The sequence below is a fragment of the Ixodes scapularis genome, unplaced genomic scaffold, assembly GCF_016920785.2.
Source record: "Ixodes scapularis isolate PalLabHiFi unplaced genomic scaffold, ASM1692078v2 PGA_scaffold5__190_contigs__length_132052651, whole genome shotgun sequence".
NCBI lineage: Eukaryota > Metazoa > Arthropoda > Arachnida > Ixodida > Ixodidae > Ixodes > Ixodes scapularis.
The window spans coordinates 107,855,782-107,866,038 of record NW_024609880.1 but is presented as its reverse complement, the minus strand read 5'-3'; positions in this window follow the sequence as shown (position 1 = coordinate 107,866,038).

Below are 10,257 nucleotides of genomic sequence, written 5' to 3'. Positions count from 1 at the left end.
TGGCCGGATAAAATATTTGCAGCACCTGGCTTGCACACCATAAAGATGCAGAAGCAAATGAAAACAGCGCCAAAATAACACAAGGAGCAAGGCAAGAGGGGCAAGACAAACGCGCTTTTGTTCTTAGCTATGAACCAACTGGCCCAAATAACCATTTCAGTAGAATAGCAAAAAAAAAAATATTTCGCAGGAGCCTTTAATTCTTGTCTCGATGTACACATAAACAAGGATCACTGTACAAAATGTCTTGGAAAATTACAAGTAACTCCGAGCTTGGAACGACATCCATAAAGTTGTGAAGAAGTTCCGTTTATGACAAGGAAAATAGGCTGCTAGTGTATACGAAGGAAAAACAAAAAACAAATTTAAGGAGTGTTTACCATCTTCTGTAGAAATGACGGCATGTGCCTGGATGGTTGGCAAAGGGGATACACCGATATCAGAAAAAAAGCGTTCTCGGAAATAAAACTTCTGGACATAACATGTCCAAGCCTCTAAAATTATTTCTGTCATGTGCCTTCAACACCACATCAATTGAATGTAAGCTTCGACCTAAATTTTATTAAGGCACTGATTGCACCGGAGACCAAGCCATGCAACAGCGCATGGTTTGTAACCAAGCCTGGATCCTGAAACAAAAGCCGGATACTTCGAATTTGACATAAACAATATTCCTTTGGGTCAAGAAGTACAGCGGAGGAGTTTGAGCGACTAATTACCTGAATTGGAACTTGAAAACATGAGATTGTTAACCTGCACAGGCAGCGCTCATATACAAAAAAAAACAACTTTATATTATCAAAACAAAATGGTTGGGATTGATACAATAAATTCTTCGATGAAATTAAGCTCCTTGCTTACTTAAAAATAGCACAAGTATGCATATACTACAACAATGGTAAAATGAATTCGTACAGTGTAATACAATAACCGTTACCTTGCACAGTTTTCACTGACCAAGTCAGATACGTGAACAAGGAAAAAAAAAGACTCCTCCTCCGTGTGCACTCTTCATAACTACTGTGCGATGCCCGCCATGTAAAGAAAAATATGGACGTCTCTTATTTTTTTATGGACATGCCCATCGTTTTGTCTTTCACTTTTGTTTGTTATAGCGTGACAGACCAACTTTTAATCAACAATAGTCATGTTTAACTTGTTTGTCTTTGTTTTGTTACCCCTTTTTACCGTTAATAATAAGACATGTGTATTAAGTGTTCTTATTTAACTGCATCCTCCCCTCCTTCCCAAATCTTCACGCCGCCACATGTAACGAATTCTGGAATGCCGTTGAGGTCAGTGAAATAAAATAAAACTTGTAGACATCTGGATTTGGTTTGAAACAATTTAAAGAAAACTGAAAAGAATCCCAAGAAAAAAAAAAGTTCTAGGTGAGATTTACCTATTTTTGTCCGGTGAACATACCTCACTACTTGAATTTAAATGAAACCGTCCACCGGTTTTTAGAAGTTCGACGAACGTCGAACTTTTACCCTAAAAGTTCGAAGTTGGTCGAACTTTTGACTTAGCAGGAATCCAAAGTTCGAAACTTTTCGAATTATCTTGATAAATAACTTCGAAAGTTCGAAAACTATCAAATTGCTTAGCGTAGGAAGTTCGAAAGTTCGAAAACTATCGAATTGCTTAGCGTAGGAAGGTCGAAAGTTCGAAAAGCTTTCAACTTTTTAGTGCAAGAAGTTCGAAAGATCGAAAATCATCGAACGTTTTAGTCAATCAAGTTCGGAAGTTTGACAAGCATCGAATTTTGCAGCCTGATAACTTTTACAGCTCGAAAAGGATGGAATTTTTTAGCGTAATAAGTTCGACAGTTCGAAAAGCGTCGAACTTCTTTGCTTAACAAGCTCGAAAATTCAACTTCCGTCGAATTTTATGATATAGGAAGTTTGAAATTTGAAATCTTTCGAACCTTCCGAACTGATTGATTCGATCATCGGAGCTTTGGTTCGAAAAAGTTCGCGGCATCCCTAGCTGTAAGCCGCATTACACGTCTCACCTCTGTCCTTTGACTTTCCCTTTCGGTTGAATGATACAAACGACTCCTCCATTGGAAGAATCCTCTGGAACCCGCTCATTACTTTTATTATACTTATTAAATCACAGTACTGCAATCTGAGAAAATTGTTTGTTTCCACTTTTAGCACAATGAATGCTAGAAGAGAGAGGTTGAGGAGGCTTGACAGACAGGTAATATAAACGGTGACCTCGTACTCTCAAAACGTCATGTCTTTTGTTCAAAAAAGCCGCACGAAAAAAAACGAATATAATGTTGTTTGTTTGTTTTAAACCGAAGGCTACGTTTTTAATTCTGGTAGAACTATTAAAACTCTAGATCAGTTTGCGCGCTTGTATTATGGCTTGGTTGTTTTGCACCGTCCTTCGTGAAGGAGATCCAAAGCTTTTAAGCTCTTATACAATTTGAGTCCTCTAATATGTCTCCTTAGAGAACTTTTTTGCCGCAACGTCTTCACGCCAGATCGTGCAAACTCCTAATGCTTGTGACCATCAATTTACTCTCTCGTGCGTACACATATATTCCACGCAGTGTTCGCACGGGTCCTTGAAAATCTTGAAAAAGCATGAATTCGAAAACGGAATTTTTCCAGAATTTGAAAGCCCTGGAATATCTAGCGGTGCTTAAAACCTTTAAAATTCCCAATAATAGCCAGTTTCGTTTTCTTTTCTTAAATATTGAAATTTCTTTACAAGATTAAAATATATTATTTTTACGTGTACCTTTACATAAATTTAAAAATTTCAACGAGGACGTTTTTATATGGCACATTTGGGCACAATTAGCTTATGCCTGTTAAGCGGCTGGCCACAATGGTAGCAGCCCCGGTGGTTCCAGGTCTGGTCTCACCCGTCGCCATCATGCGATCTTGCCTCTCGTTCACCTTGTTCTCTCGCGTAGCTTGCTAGCTACTCCTGGTTTGTTGGTTTCGCGCAGGGCTGGGCAGTATCGCAATACAAATCTATCGCGATAGTATCATAGAGATGCTTTTGAGTATCTATATCTTTGTATCGAGATACATTTGAAAAATGCATTTGTATCTCAGGAGTGAAACACATTTAAAATGTATTGCTCATGATCGCGATACTTTGCTAGACTTGGGTATCTCGTTACATTTGTTGACCCTTTTTAAGATAAATTTCAAGGAAAAAACATCTGTTTGGTGCAATGTTGCTTGGGAATTTATAATATGAACCCACCCTGGCAACATGATCCATTTCAGTTAGCAGCATAAAAAAGGGTGTGGTTTACATTAGGTTGCAGGATTGCAACATACTGTAAACCTTCAGAAGTACGACTTTTAGCGGTCGTGGCTGGGTCACGGCGACTACAGACACAAAACAAGCTAAGGCAACCAATAACATAACCTACATTTTCGCGATTTTCCCTAGGCTGTTCGACTTGACATTGTCAAGTCGAACAGCCTAAGCAAAACGGCGAAAACAAAGATGCCAGAACTTCTAAAGATCATCTAGGAAATTAAGGAATAGGTGCATTAGCCCTACTGAACCTTTTACTAGCACCTCTTTTGGCAAATGTGCCGTTTTCTTGGTATCATGCAATAAAGAATTTTCGCAGTGCATTTAGAAATGTTATATTACAAGTTTACTAGATAGAGAATTTAAAGGGGTCCATGAAAATATTATTACAGGCGCTTAAAAATCCCTGAAAAGCCTTGATTTTTTTATTTGAAGCTTGTGCGAGCTCTGCGCGGTATTGTCATGCTGCTTATTAACATGTAAGAGAGTCTTGCAAGCAAACCAAATTGCGCTTTTGGTGAGTGAGTAACGCAACTTAACGTTTGATTTCACCTAGAAAGTTTTAAGTATAAATCCTTCTTAGGATTATATCTTACATTACCATAATAAACACCACTGCGTCCTGAAACAATTTTTCAGCGCACTATTTTGGCTCAATGGCGTCCGCCTTCGGGGCTATGCATAAATGCGTAGCGGCAGCTCAATCAACTTTGGCATCTTTTTACGTTCCAGTCTTACTTTATTTTATACAAAAATGTGGAATATAAAGTAGTGCTTAAGTTACGCGATCGTACGACCAAATTTCCAAGATAGCAGGATGAAAAATAAAATAAGATGATCGAGATGAAGGAACTTTCTAGGCAGGAGCAAAACTAAAGACAACCCTTTCACCTACTCTCCACGAGCGTGATTCAGTAAAGAAAAATGTACTCTAACATGCAACCGATCCGCTAAGTGACGCCAGGCTACCGACGCTTTTTCATTATTTGCTTTTAGCACGACCTTCCCAAACTTTGAATTTACGTCACTCTCCTACAGCACACGAACCTGGTTTATTTCGCTCATAATCCAAGCCTCTTGAATCCTTCACTACTAGAGATTTCGCGCGATTGGGTAATCGGAGCGAATATATACCGCCACAAAGGTTACGAAAGTCGCCGCACCGCGGCAGTACAGGGCTCTGCAAACTTGAGCTTCGGAGACCCATTTTTACACACTTCTTAGTATCAATGTTAGTGTTCGCCTTATTAATTGCGTTTCGCTTCACAGCTCTATAATTATACACTTCTTTTGTGAACCAGCTCAGCCTTTCATACGCTACGATACCAAATGTCACATCCCGTACGTTAAAACGTCACCAGAAAAAGTAACGGATCACGGGTAACGCCGTTGAATGTAACGCCTGGGCATTCACACTGCCTGTGGGAGAAGAACATGTGGGCGATGCAACAGAGAAAGAGCATGAAGTCCACAGTGATGCTCTCGAACATTTGAAAGTTCACAGGTTCCGGGATGCGTTAAAGGTAGTTAGCATTCAAACCGTTTATTTTTACTTTTACCTGACATTTTAAGAAAACACTTGCAATGTGTTTTCTTGTACCTGTGTTTAGTAAAAAAAACAACCGCATCTCCACGTGGTGAATGTAGATTGGGGCGAAGCTCTGGTGGTGCTTGTCTGTGTAGGCGCTGAGCCGCAGCATCCCGAGCCTTTCGTTCGTTTTCATCCATGTCACGCTGCGGTCAAATGCTCAAATGCGTATATAACCACGTTCCATACCACACATTCTCTTTCTGACATGGATGAAAACAAACGAAATGCTCGACATGCTGCGGCTCACCGTCTACGCAGACAAGCACCACCAGAGATTCGCCCCAATCATCATTCACCACAAGGAGATGCAGTTGTTTTGGTTTTGTTTTTGCCCTACATGAGCACGTGAGCGCGTGAGGTCACGAGCAGGAGCACGTGCACCCGACGGCGGACGAACATACGGACATGGCTAGCCCTTAAGGAGCTTCGCCCCTAAAAAATTGGCAGCGGCCTTTCTCTCCGAAAATCTATACAGGATGGGTGCACCACATCCAGCCGCCATGACAGGGGGAAGAAATACTTAGGGTTCTTCTATCTTGACCTCATGTTTGGGTGGGTGTGCGACGACTCATGGTTCAGAAGCGATTCATTCTGTGAGAGCTACGCTCTAGCAATGCCCCAGTGTCGTGCCTCTAAGTTGCCGACACGTACCGACATGAAACAAATGTCACAAGTGAAGTTATTTCTATTATCTCGAGACGAGGGACGCCAGCGACGCCGTTGAGCCCGGTTGATCACAGGGCGACGGAATTGGCAGACGGTGCTAGCCAACTTCGATGTGCTGCCGACAGATGACGGAACCTGGCAAACGCAAGAATGCGGCGCCGGCGCCGCGGCACCTCAACCGACCATCGTCCTACAGCGGTGGGCTATTACGGTGCGTGCAAATTCAATGTGCACGGTGATCTAGGGAACAGACATTGAATAACAAAGCAAGCAACTGAAAATACTAGAAAATTTTACACTATGAACACTCGCGTCGAACTGAAGGAAGCGTAATAAAACTGGGAAGATTGTCAGCTAAAATGAAAATCCGCATCGGCGACCCCTGAGTGGAAGCTCGGCGCTTATCTTCGGCACCTGGGGGAGGCAGGCGCCCACTGTCAATGCCTTGCCGTTCACGAAGTAGTTCAACTCAGGTATAAGGACAAGTCTAGTCGAATAGGTAGTTATGAAGATACGCCCACGATACCTTCGGCAGTTTTGTCATTTTTTTGAGAAACAAGTGTTCTTTCTTTTTGCCCACGGAACAGAGCGGGATGTCGACCCCACATCAGTAAATTTCAGGAGGTACCGATGTTAGTAATCGGCGGTGAGACTTTTAAAGTATGCGCTACTCCTCAGAAACCAGCACAAACAAGAGCCAACCAGAAGTATTATTCCGCCCCCTCCACCCTCCCCTTCTTGAAGTTCGTTCTAGAGCTCTGCACGGGGCCGGGCCGACCCGAAAGCCCGGGCCCGGCCCGGCCCGCGGGTTGGACCCGTACCGGTTAGCACAGTTTCTTTTGGAACCCGGGCCGGGACCGCGGGCCAACTAGTACAGATTGTTTCCGGGCCCGGGCCTGGCTCGGGCCCGGAAACACGTAAATACTGAACATTTTTAATCCATCGCGACTTTAGTTCATACTGCACTGCGTAGAATCTGCGACTTGTATACACCTTTCCAAAAAACACTCGACCCCAGGGGCGACAAGCCGTTTTCGAGCCCAGTCACTGAGTTTGAGGCTAGACTCTCACCGGCGTCCCTCCTAACCCTAACCGAGGGGACTGTGATTTCAGTGGGCGCAGCCTGCGTAGGCGCAGTTTCAAACGCTGCTGGCGGCTAAATTCTTGTCTTTTCTCGCTATATTTTGTGTTGCATGGTACGTGTATTTTCCCGAGGACATTGAGAAAACATCGTGCCACATTTGAAAAAACAAAAAAAAGCAAAAAAAAAAAACTTATCTATTTTTGTTGGGTACGCGCGCGACAGAACGAATGCGTATGGAATGTATAGTTCTAGCTATTTTTTTTTTCTTACGATAAGTTTTGACGGCGCCGCGGGATTCGCCGCATGTGAAACGACAAAGCGCTTTGCTATCAAAAGTAAATTGCAACAGAAGAGGGCCGAAAGGCATGCATTTTTAACGCTCACAAATGACGTGTTTACCGATGGACAGGACACGGACATACAACTGAGGAAGTGTTAACATTCGAACAATATATCGTACGTACCACAGGATGCAGCGTTATCCGAAAAGAATTTATTTGAGAAAGATCTCAAATAACACAGTCACAGTCGACGACAGTCACATCTTGACGATCGGACGGAATCCGAGTTGACTTCGTTTTGGGGCACGTTTTGGGGAGAGCTTCCTTTTTTCACAACCGCACCAAGGCAAAGAAACGAACGCGACTGACCCGTTTCTCACCCCAACCCGGACAACTATTTTTGGAGAGGACTGAGGATTCTACGCGGATTATCTCTGGGAGGGGGGAGAACAATGTTCGCAAAATCGCGTCGAGGGTCGTTCGACGTCCTTCACCTGCTTCGTTTCCCGTGAATGTCGAGCAGAAAAGCTTGAATGGCAGGCACTTAACAGCCCTATTTCTCACAATGGAAGACAACACAAAAAGGGTACGCAGCACGCATAAAAACATTTAAGTGGAAACTTTCAAGAGAGGCGAGAAAACGTCGAATTCAAAACCGCAAAAACGTAGGTAAAGAACCGCGCTGGGCGGGTCTTCACAGTCCCAGAGAGCGGCAGAAAATTTCTAGCTGATAGAGGGCGCGAGAGTCGCGCCAGCCGCATCAGCATCAACAACATGGCGGCGGCCTAGGAGCGTTTTTTGGAAAGGTGTATATGTTCAATAATGTTTCGAAATTTCCTTCATCTTTTGAACGAGTACTGTTAATTTCTCCATGTTGAAATTCGCATCTTTATGCTGACAGATAACATTTTGACTGAGTCTCTCATGCCAATTAGGCTAAACGAGTCATATCCACCAACACCTCCCAATGACAACTTTAATCTTAAGAGAGGAGCCATGCCTTGGGGCCTCTTACCCGACCGGGACCGGGCCAGGCCTGATCAGGTAGGCACCCCATCGGGCTGGGTATGACCGGGCCTGATTAGGTAGGCATGCCGTCGGGCCGGGTTTGGGTCGGGCAAGACTAACAGTCAGCGGGCCCAGGCCGGGACTCAAAAAGTAGGCCTGTGCAGTGCTATATAGTTCGGACATTAGTTATCGTTGTTTACCTCCGCACCCCCTGTAAAATGCACGAAATGCAGTATTTCAGGTGTGATTGTTTAAACTTATTTGGAAGACATAAAACCGTCGTTTCGGCGAGTAAAGACATTTAGTTTCATGCAGATTTTAGATATATATTAGGCGGGGAAAGTGAATTGGTGTATATGTAATCTGACCCGAACTGTCACTTAAAACCTATTTTCCCGCTACATCTAACGGGGAAACTGAATTGGTGTAGAAGTCAAGTGACATATACACACATTTTTACGTCAGGTCACGTGACAACAATTGAGTCGCGTGACCTTAGCACCTATTTAGTTTCCCCGCTAAATTTAGCGGGAAATGCCCATGCGACCGGACGGACGGAGCGGAAAAAAGTTGGGAATGGTGTTTAGGTAAAAAGCATTTTATGCTTTAAAACGAGTTTAAAAACCTCTTTTGTTGTGAACTGTTTATCAAGCAATCTATCATAGCCGCGCTTAGTGAACGCTACTACTTGGGAGTCTGGCCTAGTACAAATCCAGCAGGTGTTTGTAGATTTTAAATCATATCTATAATTATATATTTCACGAACCAAGCACGTGTACTAATACAAACAAAACACCAAGGGAAGCGAATCTTGACGTGTAATAATAGTTACGTTTCACGTTTTTGCTAACGCTACCGCATTATATATATAATTTTTTTTTTATAAATCCTTAACTCCCAATGCAGGTAATTGAAACATTTGTATTAATTCCCCCTTCAAGAAAGGTCTTACTATGACGATTTGAATGTTAAAAAATAAATTTAACAATAATATATTAATTACGTTTAAAACTTACCTAATGCAATGTGTTTCCAGCCCGTTGGCGAGTTTTATTTGTGAACATGCTTGCATTCGCGGAGTCCCATTCCAAAAGTGGCTCCAAATAAGGGAAATTCCATTAAACATCAACACATCCTATAATTGTCAAAAGTAAACCACCGAATTTTGATTATTATATAACAATCATAAAGAAACATCATGGTGTTTTACGATGTAGAAAACATGCGTGTCTTGTACATTGTAAAAATAATATAAATGACTACTTCTAGTATAATATTGTTTTTATTTATGAATATAGACCTTGAATATGTAAAGAGATGCAAGCGAAAACATACTGGATTCCTAAATCTCTTGAAGCATCACACAATATAAATGGTGAGCTTTCTTTAAGCATTATCTTTGTAGTGTATCAAAAGTAAAGATTCGAACAGAACATAGTATGAGATTACACATAGAACACAAATGATGCTTCGGAATGACTGAAAGTGGTTAAACCCTAAAAAAATAATGATGCGCCTGTCATAAAATATCAGTTCATTGAGCTCAAGCAAATCTTAGAGAGCGAGGAGAGAAGTATATTAGCTACAATTAAAGGTGTACAATACCTAGGGTCACTGACAGCACAGGACACGCAGGGTGCGGCGTATCATGTTCAGGCCCTTTGCTTTGTAATTCGTTCCTTGGCATTCCTAACGGCGAATGCTGCAATCTCATTTGATAGGAAGCTATAATGAGATGCCCGGGTTCCGTTGCGCCCTGCGATTCTTGGCTGTCAGTGACTACAATATCCGCGTAACAAATAGAAGATATTCGTTTATACTCGCTGAATGCAATTTTTATATAATAAAAAATGGTCCAAAAAGAAAACGTTTCTAATTAAAATGCAAATGTTAACGTTGGCAGGTATGTATTCGAATAAAAACTGAAAACGAAATTTGATGTAAAAGTTGAAAATCACAAATATCTTAACACCAAGACTTTCAAATGCGCAATACTTTACGTATTGCGTAGGTCGAAGTTTTGATCGTAGATGGCACAAAAACACTTGCCATGCTTTTATTTCTATCCCACACATGCAAATAAGTACAAATATGGCATGCAAATACGATTCCAAAAAACAAACTCACGTTGTACTGGGATTTGTTTTCGTAACAGTCTAAAGTGTTTGGAGTGTAAATTGAGTAATCGTGAATGCATATGTCAGGGTTCACCCCGCAGAAGAGTGTTGACCTCACATCGTAATATTATCCTTTCCGTAGGAAGTTCAACGTGGAGGGCAACGCACAGAACCTGAAATGTTATTTAAACATCACCGATAAACAGTATAGTCTTTATA